The sequence below is a fragment of the Capra hircus genome, chromosome 15 (genome assembly GCF_001704415.2).
Source record: "Capra hircus breed San Clemente chromosome 15, ASM170441v1, whole genome shotgun sequence".
Classification (NCBI taxonomy): Eukaryota; Metazoa; Chordata; class Mammalia; order Artiodactyla; family Bovidae; genus Capra; species Capra hircus.
The window spans coordinates 41,741,412-41,768,536 of record NC_030822.1 but is presented as its reverse complement, the minus strand read 5'-3'; the positions used below and the strand labels follow the sequence as shown (position 1 = coordinate 41,768,536).

Genomic DNA, 27,125 nt, shown 5'->3' with positions numbered 1-27,125 from the left:
AAGCCTTTGGAAGTTCAGCCCTGCCAAATTCCAAATTTTTATCTCTTATTCTGCCTTCCCTGGGACACCATCACCACTGTCACCCCCTGCCCCCTCAGCACCTGTAAAATCTGCATCAACATCACAGAGAAGGCTGGGTAGGGGCTCCCTGGTCTTAGCTCCCAGAGCCCACCATCCCTTGCCTGGGGAGAACACTCCTGTGTTCTAACAGGACCTGGACAGAAGTTAGCAGACTTTGTTCCTTGAAAGCAGGGAGCATTCTTCCCTGCAGCACACAGATTCCCTAAAGACTCCCTGAGGGCCCATCTAGATCAGTTCAGATCTGGTGGACATGCCATCGGGCTCAAATGAGGGGAGACAATGGGTATGTAACTAGATGAGACTTCTGTCTCTCAAAATCAGAGCTTTACACATTTTTCATTGACTAACATCAATTTCAGGGACACTGGGTATGAATCCTTGTCATGTTAGCAGAATCTTGCTGCAAGCAAAGAAGCTTGCCAATTTGAAAAAAAAAAAAAAAAACAGTACGTCTGACATATCATATACCATCCTTACTGTTCTTAAGCAAAGGACATGGATGTGAACCAATCTCTACCCCCACTAACTCCTAATCTTCCTTCAAGGCTCTTTTCCTCTAGACACTCCCCACCCCCCTAACCCTGACCCCTTCCCCAAATGGAATGGAACCCTTCCACAGCACCTGTACTTGGCTCAGTCACAGTAAGTCTTTCTGTGCTGAACTTAATTTTTCATTTCCCTACTCCCAGTTTCCAGCACAAGACCCTTTCTATATAGTATGTGCAAAATGAACCCTTTCTATATAGTATGTGCAAAATGAATGAATAATGTTCAATCCTTGGGAACATAACAATTGTTGACATTTAATGATCATCTATAAAGTTTTAGGCAATAAGGTAAAGCTTTCTTTGTGTTAAAGAAGTTAACCGTTGTTAAGAAGCGAAGGCATCATGGGACACTATTTATTATCCCCACTTTTCAAAGAATTAGAAACGTTTGCAACTTGGCAAAGTCACATAGCCAGAAGTATGGAAGCTATGCCTTGAAGTCGAATAGCCCGAGTTCAGAGCCCACATCCATGACCACCTTCCCATACTGCTCCCACACAAAATGGATGGAGGGATCCGAGTTCTGCCTCACACCCACGTCAGGGACACGGTCTCTGGTCTAGACCCTTTGGTTCATGATACTCCCCTTCTTTCATCAAACTCCAAATGCCAGGATCTCTCGTCATGAGATCTCGATGCAGTTTCATATAACAGTGATGAATACAATAAAATGTCAGCTGAGGGGTGACTTTCCACCCTGGGTGGGTGTGGCAGAGATAGGCCAGCTGATCACCAGATATATTTCTCCTTCCTCCTGGGCCCTTCCTTGCAGCTGTGTGAGCCCACATGACCAGTTCAAGGTGATGGAATGTGAGCAGAAGGGATGCACACAACTTCTAGGACCAACCCATGAGAACCTCTCGTGGTGATCCTCCAGGCTCTTTCCCCCTCTGTCAGAGGGCAGCAGGCTTGGAAATCACATGTGCAAGATAGCAAGACCACAATGAGGAGGAGCTAGGATGTGAAAATCCACATCCTTCCCTGTAATAAGACACGAGACTGGGATGGATAGGCTAGTTATGTCGTTGGTTTCAACAACCCTGAGCCCTCAGGTCCTGAGTGCCTAGAAGCCCATGTGGTGCAGTCAATAGAATGTGGACTTCTGAGTCCTCCAGCACTCCCTGGAGCAAGTCTCAAACATCTGTGAGAACCGGATGAAAGTGCCTCTCACAGGGTGGGCTTGGGTGTGCTTATCTAGCGTCACTCCAGCCCACTGCCCAGGGATAACTCCCACCACCCCAAAGGAGCCCAAGCCAAACCACAGCAGAAACTGGGGCATGTTCACATAGACGGTAAGGGCGATCATCTCCCCTTCATCTACCTTAAGCTGAGATGGGACAGGTAAAGCATATTTTCCACCAAGTCTTTGCCTAGCACACCATTAAAGTCACTTCCCAGGTGAGCCTCTGTGTCTGGACAGCTGAGTTCAGACCTCGGGAACTGCAACCCTAGTAATTAGTCTGGAGGATAGAGAAGAATGCTGGGGAGGAGGCACAGAAGTCATGGAAAAGTGAACTTGGAAAGGATTTCTCAACAATACCTGCTTGCTCTACACACACCATACCCGGGAGCCCAGGACGACCGCAGAGCAGTCCCGGCTCCAGAAGCTCAAAGCCCAGCCATGTCTCATGAAGTCTATCTTCCAAAGGTCCCTCATTTTGAAGAACTGTGCCAAGTGACTATATTTTTCAAACCAAATAGAGAAAAAAGAAGAATTTATCGCCTGACAAAAGTTTTTTTGCTCTTATTTTGAGGCGTGAATTATCAGTGTGAAGTCAGTCTCCAAAATGTGCACAAATTCAATGCAAATTTGATCTATACTTGCTCTTATTGGACAAAACAAAATGGTACCCTCCCCTGTTCCCTTCACAGCCTAGGTTCCTTCTGTAGTAGAGTCTAGCCTGGTAATATCCACTTCCTCACCTCATTCACCCTCTAATCTTTCAGAATCTCACTCCCACTCATACACAAAGCCCACTCCAGGCATCACACCCAAGGTCACCATCAACTCTGTCACTAAATCCAGCTGTCACTTATCGGACCTTATCTTGCTCATGGTCTGTCCCATCTTCAGTCTATTGTAGACACATCTCTCTCTGAATGTTCCTGAAATCTCCCAGGGTTCTGATCTTCATCACCCCTCTCATTCTCAACACTCCCACAGATCCACCACACTTTACACCCTGATGACCCACTGTGAACCTTGAGCTGCTTTCCAGGGCTGTATTCAACTGCCAGTTACACACTCCCCCGGACTATCTTATAGAGACCTCACATGTAGTCAGTTTTCCTTCTGCCCTCACCTCCCTGCATCCCCATCCTCAGTGAACGGCATCTTCTGCACTCAGACTCTCACACCAGACCCCTGGAGTCACTTTCTCTGTCCCCTTTTCCCTCATCTTGAGGAGCCAGCCAGTCACCTGAACTCTCAGAAACTCCTCAAAAGCACCTTTCCTGCTTACTTTCTCCAATCCACCAGCCTCTCTCTTGAGTTGCTGCCAGAGAGACCGTTCCACCAGAAATGCACACTTGGTCAGGTCCTGTTCCTATTTCAAATCCTTCATCAGCTCCTTGACTGTCTTCAGGGTGAGAAGCAAACCCCTTAGCAGAGCAAGACAAAAGCCCCCTTCCTGATTTGCCCCTTGCCTGCTCTCCAGCCTGTCTCACCATGTCCCCATCCCCTCCGAGTCCAGACTTCCTGAGCCATCTGCAGCTCCCTGACAAACTGAAATCTTTCAGGCTACCCTCCCTGCACCTTTACTTATGCAGGTCGCTCCATCCAGAAAGTTTATCTAGACTCTGTTCACTTGGTAAAAACCCAGTCGGCTTTAGGAAACATTAAAGGCAGCAGAATGTCGGAGGGGTCCCAGGGTGGATTCTGGAGTCAAGCAGACTTATTACAAACCTGCCCCATCACTTACTAGGTGTGTGAGCCTGGATGAGTCACCTAACTTCTTTGAACCTCAGTTTCCTCATCCATAAAATGGAGGTAATAACAGTCCTGATCCCATTGCATTACATGAGGAAACTCAGTGACGCCAGGCTAGGCAGTACCCTTGGCTGCACTGCTCTTTGAAGTCTTCCCTCGGCTTCCCCACACCTTGTTTTCCCACGCTGTACTCCATGGAGGTTCCAGGGATCATTGCAAACAGACTATTGCGTGAACTGCTTTCGGGTCTTCCTGCCTCAATGGACTGTGAACTGTCTAATGCCAGAGATTGCGCACCTAGGACCAGGCACCCGTGCCTCTGGCAATAGTAAACTCTCAGTAACCACTGCTTGTTGGGAAAACCCAATCAAGAGCAGCCACAACATTTAGGTAACATGGTGACATGAACTGTGACCGCCCTTTCTCTCTAACCACCACCAGAATTATCATGGAAGCCTCCTAACTAGCCTCCACTCCCCATCTTCCCCCTCCCATCTGACCAGCACCACCCTGCTCTGTTCATAAAGCTCTCAGGGCTTCCTACACCCCATTGTGTAAGTCCCAACTCCCCTGACGGTCTCATCAGCCTACTCCATGCAGCCCCGTTTCCTCATTAGGCTCAGTTCCCAAAGGTACTGGGGCTCCGCTGTGGCTGCATCAGACAGACTGGGCTATTTGATGCTTCACATCCAGTCTCGGTCTTCTTCCTCCCACCCCTGCTCAAATCTGAAGCAAAGTCAGGCCCCACAGTACTAATAGAATGTTTTCATCACAGTCCATTCAGGGAATCAATTTTAAATAACGATTATAGGTAAGAGTTACACAGAGATGGGTGGCAAGATGTGTGGACACAGTGATGGGAGATGGAATGACCCATGTGTGGCCTGGAGAGAGGCCCACAATAGAAGTGGTACCAGAGCTGGATCTTGAGAGGTGAGCTGGAGCTTTCAGGAACAAAAGCTTCCCCATCCCGTACTGCTTTTCTCTCCCAAGTTGTTGTTCAGTCACCAAGTTGTGTCTGGCTCTTTGCGACTGCAGCACGCCAGACTTCCCTGTCCCTCACCATCTCCCAGAGTTTACCCAAGTTCATGACCATTGCATCGGTGATGTCATCCAATCATCTCATCCTCTTCTCCTTCTGCCTTCTATCTTTCCCAGCATCAGGGTCTTTTCCAATGAGTCAGCTCATCACATGGCCAAAGTACTGAAGCTTCAGCTTCAGTCGTTCCAAAGAGCATTAGGGGTTGATTACCTTTAAGACTGATTGGTTTGATCTCCTTGCTTTCCAAGGGACTCTCAAGAGTCTTCTCCAATACCACAGTTCGAAAGCATCAATTCTTTGACACTCTGCCTTCTTTATTGTCCAGATCTCACATCCATACATGACTACTAGAAAGACCACATAGCTGTGGACCTTTGTCAGCAAAGTGATGTCTTTGCTTTTTAACACACTGTCTAGGTCTGTCATAGCTTTCTTTCCCATGTTGCTAAGTCACTTCAGTTGACTCTGTGCAACCCCATAGATGGCAGCCCACCAGGCTCCCCCGTCCCTGGGATTCTCCAGGCCAGAACACTGGAGTGGGTTGCCATTTCCTTCTCCAATGCATGAAAGTGAAAAGTGAAAGTGAAGTTGCTCGGTTGTGTCCGACTCTTAGCGACCCCATGGACTGCAGCCTACCAGGCTCCTCCGCCCATGGGATTTTCCAGGCAAGAGTACTGGAGTGGGCTGCCATTGCCTTCTCTTTCCCATGCTTTCTTCTAGTTTCCAGACTCTTTGCCAGAGATCACCAAAACTAGTTGCATACCAGAAGATTTATCAGGAAGCATCCCAAAATACAGCTTCCTAGGCCCACTCCCATACAGTCTGAGGTCCAAGGGGAAACCTGCTAGGCACTCTGGACATCAGGGGAACAAGCTCTGTCTCCCTAGCTTCTGGGCAACTACTATTCGGTAATTTCTAGAGAAAGACAGTTACAACCTTGAACCCAACAGCTTTGTGCATTAATCTTGTCTAGACAATTAATGTATAAACTTAACTTTGTAGTTTTTACATTATATAGGAAAAAGCCAACATCTTTTGTTTCTTTTCTATTTCCCAGAGTATTCAGCTCAGTTCTAAGTATGCCACTGACATTCAATCAATATTTAAGCAAATAATTCAACTTTTTGTATTATGTCTCTTTGGACTAATTCATCCATTAACAAATTGTCCACTGATTTTTAACTTTTTAACTTTGGTGCCAGTGTGGTGTCTGCTCCTAGTAGGTAATTAGTACATTCTGTTGAATGAATATTTACTAGTAAAAATTTATTTGGGGAGGAATGGAACAGCTCACACTGTACCCACCATCTTTAGAGTTCACTCAAAGGGCTTCCAACATTTCCATTTGAGTTATAGACCTTAAATTTCAGGATTAATTTCCTGATCTGCCATTACACATACTTTGTTGTTTATATTGTCATTAATGTTATTAGCAATATAAATAATACCTCCTTAGATCTTGACGGCCGGGCGGCCTCCAAGCAGGTGTGCCTGGGGCAGGGGAGGGGGGTGCTTGCCTGTTTCTTCCACTGAGGCGTCCGCCTAGCTGGCAGCTCAGCTGGCCACGCCCATCACCTCAGTCTCCACAAGGGGCCTGTGAACTACAGTCAGCCTTTATGAGCAGGTGTGTGCACCTGCCAGGGCAGGTGAGCCCTGCCTGAGTCAGAAAGGCCTAATGGGTTGTTCAAAACCTACCAACCTGTCAACATGCTTGGGAAGCTGGGGTCTCAGATGTAAAGGTAAAAAGCCCTGTGCTGTAGAGAAGCAGGCTGACAAAACACAGATGCCCAACGGGAGGCTCCTGGAAGACATATCCAAGCATGGGATGCCCAGCCAGGGGAGCAGTTGCCGGGGGGAGGGGAGTGGGCTGGGGAAGCCAGCAGGATGGGCTCTATGCTGCTTTTGCTGGGGCCCACATTCCCATGCCTTGCTGCTGTTACTGCTCTTTGTTGGTGTGTTGTGCTTATCTGAATCCCTGAAAATAGGACTCACAGTCTTGAGTGGGGGAATTTCTGGATGTGGATCAAAGTTCTTCTGACTCTCGCTCCAGACCCAACCCGGGAGACAGGAGATCTGTAAATCCCTTTGTACCCAGGACCAAAGGGATCTTTCCTGGAGTGTGTGCTGGGCTGTGGAGAGCACTCACTCGGGCAACTCAGCCTGAGAGCTGCTTACTTCTTTTGGCTTCTGCTGGGAAACTGGAGGATTTTCTTGCTGGTAGGGTATTTGTTCCCATATCCATCCCACAGACACTGGCTACCCTGCACCAGGCAATGTGTTAAATGAACACAGCTTAACAGTCTTCAGATGCAGCCTCTGGGAAGTGAGCAGGTCGGAGAATGACAGGTCGAGATAGCCCCAAGCAGTGCTGCCTCCCCTTCTCCAGACCTGCCCAAGGAGCTCTGTGCCCACATCCAATGTGCCCTTACCAGGGGGTGGTTCAGACCTCCGAGCAGAAGAGAGAGAGAAAGTTTGGGCCACGTTCTTATTGTGCAGAGGAACTGAAGTCGCTTATGAACTATTTTTACAGAAGCTCTTTAAAACCATTCAGGGTTTCAGACAGCAAATGCAGAAAGGCCTCTCTGATAAGACAGGGTGGAACCAGTCCCTAAAATACACTCAACTGCTGACCCCACTTCTGAGGAGACGATTAGCTTGATAAGCTATGCTGCACTGTCGGTAGCTGCCAAGAGGCTGACGTGGAGGCGACATGGGCCTGTGTGAGGGGCCGCGGAGCTCTGAGGGAGGGACAGCCGGTTCTCCAGGTGACACTCAGAGGCCACATTTCTGTGCACTCAGAGATGCTGGGACAAGCACTCCAGGACCAGTGACTGCCAGCTTGGTCATTCTCCACTCAGTGAGTGAAAACACCCCTCTCTGACTCACACTCCACCAGAGAGCTGCCCCAGAAAGGACAGCAGAAGATGTGACCGAGCTGGTGAATTTTCTGTCAACGTACAGGAGACAGTCTTCCACCATTTTGATGTAATAAACTTGGGTTGGCTGAATGAAGATGCTGGACTCTTCTCCTGGTGTTTGGGCTTATGTTCGGAAAAACACATTCACTAAAGCAGCCATCGTCCCAGAAAGGATTTTTCTTTTCTTATAAAGAAATGAAACACAGGAGGTCACAAAAGATGGACTATGATCTGAGACCTGGAAGCTGTGGACCCCAGATTGCTGTCTGGGTTTTTGCTTTCCTCCCCTCCCGGAAGGGTACATCAGGCTCAAAGATCTGCTTCCGGAATGGATTTGCTAAGGGCAGACATCAGCAAGGACCTCATCAGAGAGGAGACAGATAAGAGTTCCTGGAAGGCTCTCTCTCTCTTCCCCACGACCCTTCCCACTCGAAAGGGTTGGAATTTTTAAAAGCATCTGGCTCACCCTCATGGCAAATGATCCATTTCCTAGATACTCTTGCCCTGTAAATATTGTCCTTAAAAACAGCTATATATTTTTGTTGATCTTTAAGTAGCCTTCTCACCCCACACCCCCAGCTCCTACAGAATGATTGTGTGGCTGGGTTTGGAATGCAGAACAGTCCCTGGAGAGAAGTCTGCACATGAATTCATAAGGGTGTCTGCTATCAGCTTATTTGGCAAGAGGAATCCGAGACATTTTAAATATGAACCGTCAGCATGGCCCAGCCGGCTCCGATGCCTTAGCACCATCAATAAACACCTCCACTGGTGCGTGAGACACAAAATGTGGAAAATGGGCATAAACTGTCTGAACACGAGCCCCATGCACACTTCTGCAGGGAAGAGTACTTCAGCTACCTGGATAATTCATATCTGGAGAATCTTTGCTGGTTCTGACTGATGTTTCTTTCAACAGCTCTCACAGAATTAGCCCTTAATGGTCTAGTTCTAAACCCCTCCTTCCCCAGCTTTCTCCCAACTGAAAGTTCCACTCCTTCTAAGTCAGTTGAGAAGAAAACATGCCAGGACTCCTCCTCACTTCCAGGTACCGAATCAAGCCTTCATACCACCACACGGTTTGCTCGGCAAGCCCTCTGCCGGGAGATCTCCTGCTCATCCTCAATACCCAAGTCCCAGAGCACATGCCGGGTGCCATGCTCCCTGTGTGTCACTCTCTCCTCGGTTCTTTCAGGGCACTTGGTGTGTGACTCGTTATGACAGAGCTTAGAGTGATGGCTGTGACCTGTCTCCAGGTCAGGCCACGAGCTTCTGGGAATAAAGGGACCAGGTCTTACTCACCTTTGCATCCTCACAGCCAAGACCAGAGCCTGACATTCAGCATTCAGAAGTCCCACCATGAATGCTTGATGCCTCCACCAATGCCCGGTCCACTTGGCCCAACTCTCTTTTCTCCATGCAAAGAGAGGCCGTGTGAAATGTGGAGCGAAAAAAGGCTTTAAGATCAGACCCCCTGCCCCTGAACCCTGGCCCCTATGGGACGTGGGCAAGTTACTTAGCCTGTTGTCTGTCTGATTTCTCTTCAATACAACAGCCATGCTCACTTCTCCCCGAGAACCATGGTGAGGAAAAACAAGGTAAAGTCTGTAAACCCAGTGCCTGCTCACTGGAAAGAGTTCATGATACATTTCCTTGAGCTCAGCAGGAAGTGCTGAGACAAATGAAGCGCTCTAGAAAAAAGTGAATGACTTCCGTTCTGGTTCACATGCCAGCAACACAGCGACTGGGCAGACAGCCTTTAACCCAAAGTGCACTCTGTCAAGAGCAAGGGACAGCACAGGCTGCACTTGACCATGCCTTCAGCTTCAGAGTCTCAGAATGAGGAATGCTTAGCAACAAAGCTGATTTTTATTTGAATGGTAAACCCACGCGGATCCACTATTGTTAAGGCTGGGCCATCAGGTCCTTCGTTTCCTGTCTTGCATCATCTTTCACCCCAAGACCCACATAAAACAGAATACTGATGACCCAACAGTGTTAAGTCCCTAAGTACAAGTCAAATAGCCCACACATGAGAGAAGTCTCAGCTGTGCTGTGATGTCACACCCAGGTTTTACTAGGCCTCAATAAACAAGGAGGTGGGAGCAGTGGGGCCCTGCTGACACCTTAGACAATCAAGCTCAGGGTCAAGGAGGGGAGTGGGAAGGGTGGTGGCTAAATCCACAGAGAGGAGGCAACATGGCGCTGGGGAAAGAGCCACTTTGTATCAGGTTTATGATTCCAAGACTAGGAATCAGGAGACTTGGCTTGCATCTCGGATCCATCTTTAGCTTGCTTTCTGGGTCTGGTTAAGTCATGTCTCTCTGCTTCAGTTTCTTCACCCAAAATCAGAGAAATAGATCAGATGACTTGTAGGTTCTTTCCAGCTTTCATGCCCGAAGATCATCAACCTTAGAGGCAGATCCATCCTCCCAACACTGGCCTTTTTTGTGTGTTAGTTGTTTGTCTGAGACATCTCTTAGCTCCCCCTGAGCAGCCGTCCACCAACATCATCACCTTTACTACTCCAGAGTGTCTGGTCCCCTCTGACCAGAGACCCCAGCTGGGGAAGATGATGATAAGCTTGGAGCCATGTTTTTACGAACACATCTACTACCCTTTGGTCAAACAACTGGACAGATGCCTTGGGGCACCAAGATCTCTTGTAACCCAAAAAGCCCTAATCACCTGACCTGACTTGCTCCACTGAAGGTTAATCCCACTCATCTCCTATACCAACCTGTATGCCCTAGGTCCCAACACGCTTTTGAGAGATTAGACATTTCTTCCAGGTTGCTTGGCTGGAGTTTAGGGCAATAACAGGCAGTTCTTATCTGCGCTCAGGCATATCTCAGGGTGGAGCAAGGGAGAGGTGGCAATGCTTCAAAGTCCAGAAAAAAAAAAAAATGCCTACAGAAACAAGCAGAGGAGGTGGCAACCTGTAGAAGAAGTCGGTGCTGATCATGAGGACAAGCAGAGTGGCCATTGGGGACACAGGAGTCTAGAAGGCTCCTGTAAGATGCCACAACCCTCTGCGCCTCCCTCACTTCCTTAATAAGAAATCTGAGGGCAGGTGAAGTTCTGTAGCTGGCCCATGGCCACGTGGCTAAGCCGTGAACAACCAGCACCAGGTCGTGGGTCTCTGGGCCTCAGCCCGCTCTTTTTTTCCACTCGACTCTGTTGACCTCGAGATCTAATTAGGTTGCTCTAATGAGGCCAGCTGGATCCTCTGCAGACGCCAAGCAACATGACCCAAGTGTCACTCAGGGAAAGAGCAGGCCCAGGAGATATTTTGATAACTGCCCCCATCCCCACCCCATGCGTTCCTTCTCATCCCTGACACGGGCTGCTGTTCTTTCTCCAGCCCTCACCAGAAAATTCTGGGGAGTCCAGAGGGAGAGTGAGAAAGGAGAGGTGGGCCTAAATACTTCAGATAACCCACAGAGATCTCTCTCTTTCCATCTAGGGGAGGTTGATGGGGAAGAAGGGCAGGAGGAAATCAAATTAAACCACTGGAAGTCTGACCTGATTAGGCCAAGAGTATTCCCCATAAGCAATTAGATGGGTCATCTGAGGGTTGATGACGACAAACAATAGGATCTGCCTCTGGTGGTCAGATCAGTGCTGGTCAGATCATCTTGGCATCAGGAGGAGGAAGCTCCGAGCGAAAGACTCAAGGAATTAATTATTCAATGTGTGTGACCCAGTTCCTGGAGGTGAGGCTGGGTGAGAAGAGAACTCACTGGTTTCTTATCATGGTAAGAAATTCAAATACTTCACAGGGTAGTGTTTCCTTTGCTGCCAAAGAGGATCCATTTACGGTTAAGAGTGACCTACCCCCTAAAAAAGGAAATAACCAAAGTTCACTCATTCAACAAATATTTATTGAGTTCCTCTTATGTCCTTGGTCCTTCAGAAATTTGCATATGGTTGAAGCTTAGTAGAGTAGAAAGATGAGGGAATTTATAAACAGGAGGCCTGGGCTATGGCCCAGTTCAGCTCATAGGCAGCAACATTAATGCAGGGCACGTCACAGCTTGTCTAAGTCAAATTCCTCATCTGCAAAGTGGGAGTAAATCCACCTGCCTTTTTATAAAGATGAAATGGTCCTGATGAAATGGAGTATAATGTAAACCTAGGGTGTAAACAATAATGATGTAACACTGCACCCTTTCCCTGTGGAAGTTTATAACCAAGTCATGTTTTGGAAAATAACCCAAGGTACCTATTTGGCAAACACCATATTCTCTGTAATTTGGGCAAAGTGTATGTTTCAACCTGCCAGTGGAGATGGAGCCTGCAGTCAATCCCAGGCTCCCAGTCTGCATGCCCAGGAAGTTGCAAGAAGGGGCAGGGTAAAACTGGAAAGAGCAGGACCTACCTAGCCCTGTATCATGCCTGAACCAAATGAATGTTTCAGGAGAGCCCTAAAACTGAGATGGGGGTGAAGACCAACTGGAAGTGTGGTTAGTCAGAAACAAACCAAAAATTCATTTGAGCACAGTAGGAGTAAGCCAGCCAGATATTCACACGCTTCCCTCCCATATACATCTCAATGATGGAATTCTCTGTCCACTGTTCATTTGACCCTCCTCTGTGTGCCCCCTCTACATTCTGTGTTTCTCCAGCAAACAGGAGGGATTCTCAAGTCACAGCAGGCTGGCTAATGAGGACCTCTCTGCGCAGACACTAAGAACCAGAACAACTTTATGCAGCTTTCCCCTTGGTCCCCGCCTCATGCTGCTGCTTAGGATGTCAATGTGGACTCCCCTGCAATAGCCCTAACCCTAACCTAACCATCCCCATCCACCCCCATGGTCCTCAGTGCCCACTAGGCCATGCCTGCCAGCAGCCCTTCCACGAGGCCTCCACCCTGCTCCAGTCTCACCCATCCCCCATCCTCTCTCCACCAGGTTATTCAGTCCCCTGTCTCTGCCCCTGGTCTCACAACCCCAGTGAAACTCCTAGAGGCAGGGCCAGTTATACTCATGTCTCTCAGAGGGTAAAGTGTCTGCCTGCAATGCAGGAAACCCAGGTTCGATTCCTGGGTCACAAAGATCTTCTGGAGAAGAAAATAGCAACCCACTCCAGTACCCTTGCCTGGAAAATCCCACGGACAGAGAAGCCTGGTAGGCTACAGTTCATGGGGTTGCAAAGAGTCGGACTGAGCGACTGAGCGACTTCACCATCACCACCACCTTCCCTCTAACTCTGGGTATCCTGTAAGTTCTTTACCCTCCTGGATGAGATGGTTAGATGGCATCACCAACTCAATGGACATGAGTTTGGGTAAACTCCAGGAGTTGGTGATGGACAGGGAGGCCTGGTGTGCTGCAGTTCATGGGGTTGCAAAGAGTTGGACATGACTGAGTGACTGAACTGAACTGAAATATAGATTGATGGTCCCCAAACATTCTCCGATGGCTATACACAGAAGGGAGGCAGAGAAGGAAGGAGGGGGCGTGGAGAGAAAGCTAGACTGGAAATCTAGGGCCTGCCTCCCAATTCTCCATTGGACAGTAGTTGGTTATGTGATTTTGAAAAAATATCCTCAGACCAGGCCTCAGTTTCCCTATCGGGTAATGAGGGGTTTGCTCTAAATGACCTCTTGGGTTCTCTCTAATTATAAACTTTGCTTGCAGAAACCAGACTAGCCCAGTTCACAGGCGATGTGGGTCCTGGACCTTAACAGCCTACAGTCTGACGGTTCAGTCCTCAATCTCCACGTCTGTAAAATAAACCCCTCCCAGGTTACAAGGCCCCCACGAGACAGAAGATAGGGCTTCGTGAGCCATCAAGCCCTGAAGAAATCTCAGGACCTGAACTTGAGTCAACAGTATCACCCCCTTGTCACGTGCCCAGCCCTGGTGCTGCCCAGCTCAGACGGGAATGTTGGGGGACAGGTCCTTGCTGTTAAGGCTCCTACAGCGCATGGGGAAGATGGGCAGCTGGACAAAACTCAGCTCAGCTGGTGACACGCCTGAGGTCTGAACAAAGTACTGCAGGAGAGGCGAGGAGGAGGAGGCCCCAGCTATGCTTGGGAGAGTGAGGGCTGCTTCTCAGAGCGAAGGTGTGTCCCCGATGTGGAGACCTGTTCCAGGAATGGTGGGACAGGAACCAGGGCAGAGACGAGAGGCAGATAATGAGTGTGGAGAATGACCAGAGGTGGCCTCGAAGGCCATTGAGAGAGGGATGGGCAGACACATCCCCGAAGAAGGTCACAGGCAGCCTTGAAGAGGACAGAGCAGGGGAACAGAGAGTGGGGCCAGGAGAACAGTGTGGAGGCTCTTATGCAGTTCACGAGGGTAACGGCACCAAACAAGTCATCACTGATGTTCACCTACAGAGAGCCTTCTAGACACTAAGCTTCCATGCACCTGCTGAATCTACAGAAAGCTGTGAACAGATTTGCTCTCCTTAGAACGGAACCCAAGCAGAGGAAGATGCTATGATCACATTTCCAACTCTTGGACAAATGGTCTACCCTGCTCTGAAGTCACTCCCTGCAGAAGCTGCCCGGCCAGATTCTTTTCTTGGCGCAGACCTGGCCCAGCAGGAGGTGGAGTGGAGTCAGGATAGCTGAGCTGCTGCTATTACTTAGGGAAAGAGGGACAGAGATTCCATCTACCCGAAGTCCACTGAGTCACACAGGTTTTCCATGCCCCCAAACACAACTCAGTCTCAGTACCTGCCACCGTCCCTTCTCTGACAGCATAAGAAGGCTGTGCAGCCTTGGACATGGTAGGCAAAGACAGGCATTATTTGTCTCTTCAGAGAAGGTCACATTCACTTGGGCTTGAAAGAAGAGTGCAAGCATCCCTGTCCTTTGCAAAGCCAGACCCCCAAGAGCAACTCAAAGGCAGAAAAGGACTGACTGCTGTGACTTACTCGATTCTTAGGCATCATGATGACTGAAGTCAGCTCCTCCCAGGACGAGCCATGCACAGGTTGCCATCTTCCTTTAAAAACAAAGTGCAACAATGAATGTCAAGTAGATTATCCTACATTACAGCTTCCAAACTTCTTCCTACCAAAAGGTCCTACATGCTGTATATTTTGTCCTGTAGTAACACTTTACCCAAGAGCTGGGACAGAGAACGTCCCAAATGGACAGTGAATGTCTCTTTGCACTCCAAGTTTTTCATGTGAAGAAAGGAATTATGTCACTTTTGTGACCATCTTTCGTCTGTCACTCCCTGGGCAGCCTAAAGCTTATCACACCTCTACACAAAGGCTTGCAGAGAAAATAAGATGGATCTAGAAAAGCATGCCTTTTTTTTTTCTTTTAAATTTTGGCTGGGCTGGTCCTTGGTTGCAGTGCACAGGCTCCCTAGCGGTGGTACTTGGGTTTCGTTGCCCCACAGCATGTAGGATCTTAGCTCCTCAACTAGGAATCGAATCCACATCTCCCGCATTAGAAGTCAGATTCTTAACCACTGGCCCACTAGGAAACTCCCAAGAATGCTTTCTTAGTTGCTTCAGTAGAAATAGAAAATGCCAGAATTTCTAAGATTAAGACATGAAGAAAGGAATCGAAATGGTGTAAAAACTTGGTAACAAGTCAACAATGTAAAATTTGCCATATTTCCCAAGGTAGAAGGGTCCAAAATGCTGAATAAACTAAGAAGTCATAAAAGTGGACCATCTGATCATGGCTGAGTTTCCTAAACACTATGAATTTGGCTTCCAAGTGATTTGGTTACATCCCCTTTCTTCTGCAGAAAATGCTTCTACACCTGCTTGGCAAATGAAGCCTAGAGTTACAAAAATTCTAAAGATTTACAATTCCAAGTTTCTAAGAGGTTACTTCAAAAGGGCAAAAAACAAAATGTAAAAGTTGAGACCAACGAGAGGCAATCCCCACACTCCACGGACATAGGCACTCTTTGCTCAGCAAGGTGGTAGGCCTAATGCCCACAGAAACACATATGTATTCTCTCTAGTACACAAGGGCTGCATTTAGAGCCTGGCATTTGGGACTCACTGTTCAAAATCCTCAGACTATCAATGAGAGAAAAGCTACCATTTACCGAGCACTGGCCATGTGTGGAAGGAGGACTGTTAGAGACCAGACATGCTTTATCTCAGTGGCTCCTCACAGTCAGTACAGGCTTGGAAAGCAGAAGGCCCTTGTCAAGCCCAGGCCTGGCTGACCAGGTACTCAGTCTCTCTCCCACCACGCTGAGGTGAGAGATGTCCCAGCACAGCTGTGATGGGCCCGCACACCCAATGGCAGCCACCTGGGCAGAAGTTGCAATCATCCTTGTCTTCATCTACATTATCAAGCCACACCTCTCCAGCCCCTGGCAGCTGACAAACAGGCTGGCCTGCCTTGGCCACATTCTATCAGCCTGAGCTATAGGCTCTGTGCTGCCGCCTCTAGCCAGAAGTCAGGGGGAGGAGGACTCTACTCCTCTATTCTCCTGCAGTTTCTGGGTATAGTGGGTGGAGGAGCAGGACACCCTGGTGCAGAATTCCACCATTCTCAAAATCAGGTTTGAGAACCAGGGAACTCCCCTGATGCCAGGAATGGAAGCCCTCCCCTGTGGGATGTTGCTGAGACCAACAGTAGTAAACAGGGCCTCTTTGAGGTTTTACTTGGACTGTCTATATGGTTGGATGGAGGTGGGCATTTTGGGACCAGTCCACAAGGGCTAACCACCAGTCAGGCCTGGGCACACGGGCCTGTGCACACACTTTGATCCAGTCACTCCAAGGGCCACCTCGTACCCTCCATATGACCAACAGTCAAACACACTTCAAGCTCCCTTTAGCACCACTAAATCAGAAGGCCATTTTTTTTTCCCCTTGAGGGGCCTCAGTTTTCTCATCAGCCAAAGGAAGAACTTGACGTAATTGGTGATTTCCTCATCAAGGATCCCTTATAACTGCCCTCATCCAGAGGCCCTGATTGTTAGAGACCTATGAAACTAGCTGATTGTTAAGAGGAGGGAGCAGGATTAACCTACAGGAAGGCATTACAACAGATGGTTAGCATGTGCTATTTCAGATAATCCTCCCAGCAACCCAGTGAGGCAGGTAATACAGACACATCACAGACGGCAGAACTGAGGGATGGCCCAGTCTCAATCTGCACCAACCATCGCGGCTTGGGACTCATGGTAGAGCCAACTGGAGCTCAGGCCCACACTTGCTCCCTGACACGTTTCCCTCTGTCATCAATCAGAGTGAGGAAGCAATCTCTGCTCTCATATTTGCCATCATGCCAATCCCAAACAAAGAAGTATGAATTCTCCAGGCCCCTGGGAGGGCCTGATTTAGGTGGTGCAGGAAAGGTTTCCGGCGAGCTTAAGTAGCCTCATGGATCCCGAAAGATGTGAGAGGGACTCAGGGGACCTTCCTACTTCCATAAAGTCAGAGTCCCACTGAGGAACCTCAAGAACTTGGAACAGGGCCTGGCACCCCCTAGGCAATCCATGAGTACTTGCTGAATGGAGGAATGAAGACATCCAGAGCTTAGATGCACTGAGGGCTTGTTCAAGAACCCTTCGGTGTGAGTATGAGACACACCAAAATCAGCTCAGAACCACAAAGCCAGCCCCTCCGCAGTGTGTGCCAAGCAGAGGTCTCTGCACCCCAACTTCTGGGGCCAAAGGACAAAGGCCCAGATGCGGAGTCAGAACTGCTCTTCACCCCAAGTACCGGGGGGGCACCTGACACAGCAAGAAGAGTGTCTGAACACAAAGGCTGCCCAGCAAAGTGGGCACAGCTCAGGCCCTGGCACCAGGTAAACCTGAATTTCCATCCCGCCTCTGTCACTTTGGTCAGGTGGCCCTAGGCGAGTCACATAATCTCTATGAGCTTGTTTCTTATCTGAAAGTGGGGATAATGTTAGCACCTACTCCACAAGGCTGTTCAGAAGATGAAATGAGATTATGCCATAAAGGACACAGTCTGGTGTTTCGTTCAAAGTTTGCAACTGAACAACAATAAATGCTTGGAGACGGCATCTGCATCTTGTTGTATTGTCTGCATCAGAGGTGGCAGTTAGGAGCACCTCTGGAGTTCTCTGCTTGGGTTCAATCCAGGCTCTCCTACTGGCTAGCTATGTGACCTTAGCAAATTGCTTTAACTCTCTGTGCCTCAGGTTCCTGGTGTATAAAATAGGGTTGATTGTAAAGATTAAGCGAGTTCTATAAAATCCCATGGATGGAGGAGCCTGGTAGGCTGCAGTCCATGGGGTCGCTGAGGGTCGGACACAACTGAGCGACTTCACTTTCACTTTTCACTTTCATGCATTAGAGAAGGAAATGGCAACCCGCTCCAGTGTTCTTGCCTGGAGAATCCCAGGGACAGGGGAGCCTGGTGGGCTGCCATCTATGGGGTCACACAGAGTCGGACACGACTGAAGCGACTTAGCAGCAGCAGCAGCAGCATACGTAAAAAGCTTAGAATAACTTTTGGTTCAAAGTAAGCACTCAATAAAAGTTCATCTTATACTTAATTATTAATATTTCTAGCATCCTTCTTGCTTTGCTCCAATAATAGATTCTACCTCATCCTTCACTCAGCAACCTAAAAGGAAAGCATGGGACTCAGGATAGGTTCATCAGAGTATCTTTCTTTCTTGGCCACATTCTTAGGTATAAAGTGTGTGCAGGCACTCCACACTGGGTCAATCCAATCTAAAAAGTCCTGGGGAAAGCCTGATCCTCTTGGATCACATGCAGGGCTGCGTGGGGTCAGCTGGAAGCTGCCTGCCGACACAGCCTAAGTAGGGGATGCTGGACATCACCTCTTTTCTCTCTGGGGTTGGTGCCTCCTTTGAGTTTCTGTACCTCTGCTGCAACCTTCCAGTGAATTCCATTTTGCTTAAGCTCATTCAAGTTGGGTTCCTATCACTTGAAACCCAAAGAATCCCCACTAATAGCAGCAGTCAACAATTGGCTGCTTTATCATCACTAAATCCTACTCACACTCTCACTGAGACCCAGGCAGCCAGGAAAAAGCAAACATGGGCAGCAAGGCATCTCCACAAACTGAGGTGACAGGAGCTGCCCACAGCCCTTGGACCCACACCCTTCCTGGGAGAGGAAGATGCTGGAACCAAAAAGAGGAATAGCCCAGCCCTGCGGCCCAGGCTGGGAACCCAGCCTCAGATGTGGGTCCCACTTGCCGTGAGCAATAGGAAAAGGAAAGAAGAGAAAGGAGACAGCTTGTTTCTACTGGCTTCACAGTGATACAGGAAAACATCTGGGCAGCTACTTGAAACAATCCCTTTAGAGGGCAAGTGAGGGAAGAAAAATTAGCTTGTCTGAGCCCTTAAATGACTTTTGCGGATATGATTGCATCTAAACTCCACACAGCCCTAGGATCGGGATGCTCATCCAATCCATTTTCCAGGTGAGGAAGCTGAGGCTTAGAGAGATCAGTAACTAACTGGCTGAGGTCACACTGCTAGCGCCGGCTGCGTGGGGTACCCCTCATGCTGCCTCCTCAGCACTCTCTGATCCCTACGCCTGAGGCCTCCTCTTCCTCCAGGCTCATCTGCTGCCTTTCACACCTGTGTTCAGACCCAGCGAAGGGATACAGGATACACTGCAACCCCCCCATCTACAACCAGCCTCCACCCCACCCAGAGACAGACCTCCAGGCACTGACAAGACAGGCAGCATATTGGCTCTTTCCTTCTCTGAGCATCAGTTATTTTAGTCTCCAAGAGCTCCAGAGTGATGGTAACAAGACGGCATGTATCCGTGGGCTTTAAACAGGATATGCAGGTCAGAATCCCATGGAGATTTGTTTTTGGTGGGGGGGGGTGCTCCTTTCTGTCACTTTTCTCAAGAGATTCTGAGTCCACAGGTACAGCTACAGTGCCTGACACACAGCATGGGCTGAACACTATTAGTAAAGACTTTGTCTCATGTCCTTGCCAACTCCTGGGCCAGCACCCAAAGGGAATCTATGTCTGTACCTCCAGGCCTTCTAACAGCACCCTCTTAGCTCCCTCCAGGGAAAGATGCTCCACCTCCACATGTTGTTTTAAAGAGTTTTAGAGAAACCAAAGCAAAAACCAAACCCCGGCCTGGTAGCAAAAACAAAGAATCAAAATGCACGGGTCACCTCCATCACCTCCTGCAGCGTTAGCCGTGGAGTGAACACATAAACCAGCACGCACAGCAATCTTCTTCCACAGGTCCCTGGGAGCTCAATGCCAAGGTCTACACAGACGTAAACTAAATAACCAGTTGGCATGAGGACTATGCAGACACAAACATCAGCTGGTACCAAAGGAGAAGGAAGTGGCAGCTTCCAAAGTTTGCTGGAGAAAAACTGAAAACCATGATCTAAGATGATGTGAAAACCATCCTGACTACAATAATGTCAAGAAGAGCAGCAGCCTTGTCAGGGCCCCAGTTGCACCCACGGGTACTGCGTAGTTCAGGAAGCCATTCCTGAGGGCCCTCACCCACTGACCCTCACAGGACACACACTTCACAATGCCACAGGCCACCCAGAGCTTGCTTGCCAGCTCCTGGCTTTTCTGTTTGCTTTCCAGCAGCTGGGTTCAGGCAGTGGCTGCCCAGTCATGGGGGATTATCCAGGCATGTATTTCCCTTACTTTTCTTGTTCTTTTCAAAGTTTATTTTCTGCTATTTAAAAATAAATACATTAATTAAAAGGAGTGGACTGATTTGCCCTCAAGGGATGAATTGGTTTCCCTCCTCCCTGACTGGGTGCAATAAGGCACCATGCCCTGCCTGGTATTGGAATGGTATGCAGTATACTGGCAGGGACCTGTAGACAAGCTGGATCAGCTAGACATCTGAAAGGGGACGGAACGCTTGAGTGGGTCCTATTTCCTGCCCTCCTGGTTCCCAGCAAATCAGCCAGGAAGAATCATTTAATAAACATTTGCTAAGTTTTCTGGCTAAGACTGTGAAAAACACCAAAAAGCATGGGGACTAGGGGTCTGAACTTGGGAAGCAGAGGCAGCAGAAGAAAGAGTGCTACCTCAGGGACAGCTGGCACTTGGGCTTGGAAGTGAGCCTCACTGCATGCATATCCTGAGACCTTGGGGCAATGCCGTCTACCTTGTAAAGCTAGGGTGTAGATTAAATAAAATAATACATGTCAAATACTTAACAAAGGCTGCCGTGTATCAGCCGTTTACTATGAGCCAGGAATCATGTGCTAAGTGCTCTGTGTGGATTATTTCACCAGATCCTTACAACTTGCCTGTGAGACAGGCACATCCTCAAGTTCAGATGAGGAAACTTAGACTCAGCGAAATCAAAGCATCTACCCCAGATGACACAGTTCATAAGAATCATAGCCAGAACACACACCCAGACCCACCAGACTTCAAAGTCCCAGTCTCTGCTCTGCTGCCTGTTGACAAGTGCTCAAAACACATTACATAACATGTAAATGCCAAACTGGGGGCTGCTGGCTCTCCACCCGGGAGGCATATGGAAAAAAGAGGGGGAGTTTTGGCTGAGAGAGTTTAGGAAACCTTTCTGAAGTAGGCAGGGCTAAATCTTAGCCTTGAAGGGTGAGGCTGGAGAAAGACCAAGAAGTAAAGGAAAGCACTGCAGACCATAAAAGCAAAGAGCTGGAGGCAGGGATGAGCCAGGCAGGTAGGCAGAGAGGTGGCAGAGTTTGACCAAGTTGGAGAAAGAGAGACTGCTTTGAGCAAGGGATGGGCACCTGAGCCATTATCTTGGTGTTCGTTCTTTCTGGGATTTTTCTCACCCACACTCCAGAGGCACTCCTGTGACTGTTCCTTTGGTCACACAATAATCACGGAGGGAATAAAAAAACCATGATTATAAAGGCCCAATAACCCCTCTTTCCCCAAAGCAGGCTTAAAACCCAGTTGGAGGAGCAGGCGTTTTTGCCAACTCCCAGCCTATGCTGCTGTGACGACCTGCCAGATCCAGAGTCTAGCCCAAGCTCCAAGACACTGGGAATCTGAACACTGCATAAGCACCTATGTATCATCACCACCACCCTGACATTTAAGGTTCCCAGGAAGGAGAAGGCAGCACAGGTCCCAAGCTGTAGCAGATAACTCTTCACAGCAGTGTCCCTATCTCACTGGACTTCGTATTCCCAGGACATGGTAGGTACTTTCTCAATAACCTGGACCAAATGGTAAATTCTTCTTCTTAAGGAACAACCCTACAGTGGGTAAGTCTGGATTATAGTCCATCCTGGAGCCCAGGATTTAGGTTCACCTTAGCGAGTACATCATGAGAAATGCTGGGCTGGAAGAAACAAGCTGGAATCAAGATTGCCGGGAAAAATATCAATAACCTCAGATATGCAGATGACACCACCCTTATGGCAGAAAGTGAAGAGGAACTAAAAAGCCTCTTGATGAAAGTGAAAGAGGAGAGTGAAAAAGTTGGCTTACAGCTCAACATTCAGAAAACGAAGATCATGGCATCTGGTCCCATTACTTCATGGCAAATAGATAGGGAAACAGTGGAAACAGCGTCAGACTTTATTTTTGGGGGGCTCCAAAATCACTGTAGATGATGACTGCAGCCATGAAATTAAAAGACGCTTGCTCCTTGGAAGAAAAGTTATGACCAACCTAGATAGCATATTCAAAAGCAGAGACATTACTTTGCCGACTAAGGTCCGTCTAGTCAAGGCTATGGTTTTTCCGGTAGCCATGTATGGATGTGAGAGTTGGACTGTGAAGAAAGCTGAGCACCAAAGAATTGAGGCTTTTGAACTGTGGTGTTGGAGAAGACTCTTGAGAGTCCCTTGGACTGCAAGGAGATCCAACCAGTCCATTCTGAAGGAGATCAGCCCTGGGATTTCTTTGGAGGGAATGATGCTGAAGCTGAAACTCCAGTACTTTGGCCACCTCATGCGAAGAGTTGACTCGTTGGAAAAGACTCTGATGCTGGGAGGGATTGGGGGCAGGAGGAGAAGGGGACGACAGAGGATGAGATGGCTGGATAGCATCACTGACTCGATGGACGTGAGTTTGAGTGAACTCTGGGAGTTGGTGATGGACAGGGAGGCCTGGCATGCTGCGATTCATGGGGTCACAAAGAGTCAGACATGACTGAGCGATTGAACTGAACTAGCTGAAAAGACCATTTGCCTGTTCACCTCCTGGAAAGGAAGTGCCTCTCGCCTCCAGGAGTGTCTGCTTCGGCCCCCAGCAGCCCTGTGCACCCTGGACATCGTTCTGAACTTCACACCTAGTGCCTGCTCTTCCCCCTCGGCCAAGCCATGATGCCAGCCTCCTCCACTTCTAAGTACAGGTTCCCCTCCTAACCCCTAGACCCCCCAGCCTGGGCACTGAGCTCAGTGTCTGTCCTCAGGCACTGCTCCAAATGCTGAAAGCTACAATGCCCTCCCACTGTCTCAGCTCCTGATCAAGCCCAGCCCAGGCCTCGGACCCACAGAAAAGGTAGAACAGGGCTGAGATGATTTAAGCAACTCTGATCATTGGTTTAGCACAAGCCATCATCATGTGCTTTTTAAGAAATAACAGGACCTGGAGGAGGGAGAGGATAAAACTGTAGAAAGGTGTGTTAGTCACAGTCTCCACCCCACCCTCCTCCAGAGAGGCACAAAGGGGAAATGAGGAAGGGGCTTTGTGGGAATGGTCAATTCCTGAGTCTCCAGATGGGGGCACCTGGGATGGGCAGGGGCACTTGTGTCATTATCTTCCACCAGCCAGTCTGTGGGTAAATTACTTTAACTCTGAGGAGTCACAGTCTCCTTATCTATTAGATGGAGACAATAACCAATGACCATACAAGGACGACTGAAGACTGAGCACACCGTAGAGTGCCCTTAGAAATGGCAGACATTTCCCACAGTCTTGGCAGACGGGGGCTTCAAGTAAAATACTCGACTGCGAGGGAAACGGGAAACTGGGAATCCATTCTATTTGGCAAACCTTCTAGACAAGGCACATGTCTTCAGGGATGTCAAAACCATCAATTGAGACCCATTTCCTGGTCTCACGCACTCACTGTCTGGTGAGGGGAAAGCTCCAAACACATTTGTACAATAAGGCAAAGCAAACACATGTTACTGGACGGATTGTGTGGAGAGGATGGGACATTTCATTCTGGTCTCAGAGTGTTGGAGGCTTTTAAAAATAATATTATAATACTTATTAGCATAATATTTTCTTTGTGAGTGCTTGCTATGGGCCAGGCACCTCTAAGTACTTACATGGCCCACCTCATTTATTTCTCATAAGAAGCCTATGAACTGGTTCACAGATGATAAAACTGAAGCACAAAGCAATTCACTTCTTTCTTGGCCTCGTGCAACTGGTAAATGGTGGAACTGGAATCTGAACCCATCAGACTGCTCCTCTAGCACACAAGGGGCGTAGTCAGCCTAGACAGATCTCAGAGACTCTCTGCAGCTGAAAGGCTCTGATAAGGCCTGCAGGGATGAGTCATTGAGGCAGGGCACCGACTCACTCATGGCCTCTCCTGCTCCTGGGCAGCTCTGACCGCTGGGCCAGGGCCTCCACTCTGATGCTGCCCTGATCTATTCAGGAAGTTGGCCAGAGCTCTGTACTCCCCAAGACTCCATGTGGGCACCAAATACCAAGGGAGATTGATGTAAGAAACTGTATGTCAACGTACATTTACATAATGGCTCATTTATGAAGTAATTTGTGCTTATTGTAAAAGGTAGTCAGAGGGGGGAAAATTTGAGAATTCAGGCTCTGCCTCTTACTCGGCTGTGTGACCTCAGGCAAATCTAAGCCTCTCTGAACCTCAGCTTCTTCATCAATAAGATGTGGTTAACAGTTCTCATTTCAGGCAGTCGTAAAGAAGAAAGGAGGAACATGTCTAGTATAGCACCTGGCACACCATAGGCTTAATACGTTGGGATGAATCAGACGACTTAACAAAGGATTTCCGTTGGAAAATCATTTTTTCCGCACAATATTTGGTGGTAACATAGCACTTTTAACTAGTATTCACCTGTCACTAAGTTAAATCCGTTACTGGCATTCTCTCATTTAATCCTGAAAAGCATCGCTTTCTTCAATTGGTGTAGCTTTAGGACAACAGGAAGAATATGTCCAACACATTAATTTTACTCATACACGGGGAGAGAGAAATAGACTGTAAAGATGGTATACTGTAATATACAGACTTCCTATATGTCAGGTACTGCTTTATAGACATGGAGCTTGAGGCACAAAGAGGTTAAATAACTTGCCCAAAGGATTCTTAACATTCTACTATACTAAAATAAAGAAAAGTCACAGCAAGAATGTGTAAGTCTCACATTCTAAGAGCTTCGGGGGTTGGCGTCACCCCCCACAAGCTGAGCCCTGTCATCACCCTCTTCTGCCAGTGTCCACTCTCACCCTCACCCCACTGCCATGGGTTGCTCCCTAGCTCTGCCCACCACTCCCAGGCAGGAAACGTCAAATCAATGGGCTGTTTTAGGCCCTGGCCCTCTTCTGGAATCTCAGCCTCTCAACCAGCCTCTCTGCCTCAGTCCCCTATATCCTGTCCTCTACAAAACCACTGGGGACATCTTCCCGTATACTCCTCTACTCAAGAACACTGTAAGGCTCCCTGCCACCTAGAACTGAAGACCCCAGTGGGTTGAAGAGGATCGATAAAGGACTCAGGGTCCCAACAAGATCTGTCTGGAGTAGTCTCCTTCTCTTTGGCCCCAGACTTCTCACTTGCTGGCTTATAAGTCCCAGAACACGGCGAGTCAGCAAGGCTTTTCCTGACCACTCTATTTAAACTTACAGCACTCCTGACTGCTTCCCTCCACCTGCACCCAACATGCCCTCGCTTCCTGCTTGCTTTAGTGTTCTTCAACCACCTCTCATCACCTGGCCTCACACATTTTAAGTCTTTATTGTCTCTCTTTCCCTCCTAGAATAGAAGTCCCATATGGCAAGGGATTTTACCTTCTTTATTTTTCCCTGCTGTAACTGCAGCACCTAGAACTGTTTCTGGCACAGAGTAAGAACTCATAAGCGCTTCCCTGGTGGCTAGTGGTAAAGAATCTGCCTACCAACACAAGAGACATGAGTTTGACCCTGGGTTGGGAAGATCTCCTGGAAGAGGGGATGGCAACCCACTCCAGTATTCTAGCATGGAAAATCCCAGGGACAGAGGAGCCTGGTGGGCTACAGTCCCTGGCATTGCAAAGAGTTGGACATGACTTAGCGACTAAATAAGAAGAAGAACTCATAAATAGCTGCTGAATGAATAAACATTTAAAATGCCTCTAAGAAGCAAGTGTCCAAACAAAACAATGGTGGGGGTATGGCTAATGTTTCTGGACTCCTCTTTGCTCCTGAGAACATTTCTGGAAGACACACGAGAGATGCCTCGATTAAAATGTCTAAAGGCCAAAGTCTTCCCAGGATTTACAAGAGTTCCCTGTAAGACCCTGGGCCTTCATCATCCCATTCCTTTTCTGAACTTTTACACGCACACATACCTTCTCTCTATCCATCATACTGAAAGCAGTCAGCATCCATACTAAACTCCTCTGCCAGCCTCATCTCTGAGTCCCACCTTCAAGCCAGGCGATTCCCCTCCTGGACACCACTAGAGATGCTCTCATCTTCCTCCCACTATCCATCTGTACAATACCTACTCTTGAAGATAATACCAAATGCAGCCGCCTCTGCATCCATCTCCTCCAGGAAGCTTTCCAGGCCCTCTCCAGCCTCCAGAAAACACTCCCCCACACCCACTGCTGTTTCCACCAGTCACACGGAAATTAGTCATGAAATACTTTGTCACTTGCCTGCTATGACTGAGCTGAACTGCCACAAAAATCTGTTCATTTAAAAAACAAAACAAAACATGTGTGTCTTGTTTTCCCAAGAATACTGTGAAGGCTTTGGGAGGAGAGGCTGGGCCTTAACCATATTGTCATCCACATGGCACAGGGCCTGGGGCACACAGTAGGTGCTAAATGTATGCTTTTGAATTAACTGCCCAACATAAGCAAGTCACTGTCCCCATCAGGTCACTTCCTCAATTACAGGTACCTGGATTAGCTTCTCCCAATGCCCTGATTTCTTTCTTCAGGGCCTGCTTTGACCTTGGTTATCTGCAAACCCAGTCATCCGCTTGTGTTCTCAAAGGGTATCAGACACTTTCTAATCACACACACCCATGCACTAGGCAGATGAGGATGTCCAGGAAAGAAATGATATGTTAAGTCCCACAGATCTGGAAAAGGAAAGGACATAGTTGTTCCAGGCAGACCCAGACATTCAAAGTGTTTCAGCTTCTTCAAATAACAGAGGAGAAAACAAAACAAAAAATACATAGTAAAATAAATTTTAAAAATAAATAAATAAAACAAAACATGATGTTTTAGGTGACTTACCGCAGAAAACCAACACTCAAGGCCCAGGTGCACCTTCTGAGTACCAGCTCTAAGTAAACCGAGATTAGAACAAAAGGCAGAAAAATGTAAACTGAGATTAGAACAAAAGGCAGAAAAATCTCAATCTACTTCTGAGCTTGGAGAAATGAGAATCAGGGAGGAATGGAGGGGGCCCTCTGTGCTGCAGAATCTCTCTGTGCTGGACCCATGCCGTATCCAGGGAAGGGTCTTCTGGTGTCCTCGCTGTGAGTTAGTGAGCTGTGACCAGC

At 48.3% G+C, this 27,125-nt stretch overlaps 1 protein-coding gene across 14 annotated transcripts in view; it reads right to left on the bottom strand.

Moving 5' to 3' along the window:
* LOC102172084 (protein-methionine sulfoxide oxidase MICAL2) overlaps nucleotides 1–27,125 on the bottom strand; it is a 239,835-nt gene that overhangs the window by 195,548 nt on the left and 17,162 nt on the right. For 13 of the 14 annotated variants that reach the window (XM_018059551.1, XM_018059553.1, XM_018059554.1 and 10 more), the window contains exon 2: nucleotides 14,407–14,477. The gene's annotated coding sequence lies outside the window, so the exon portion shown is untranslated. The remainder of the gene's footprint in view (nucleotides 1–14,406; nucleotides 14,478–27,125) is intronic. The other variant, XM_018059552.1, reaches the window with a different exon arrangement.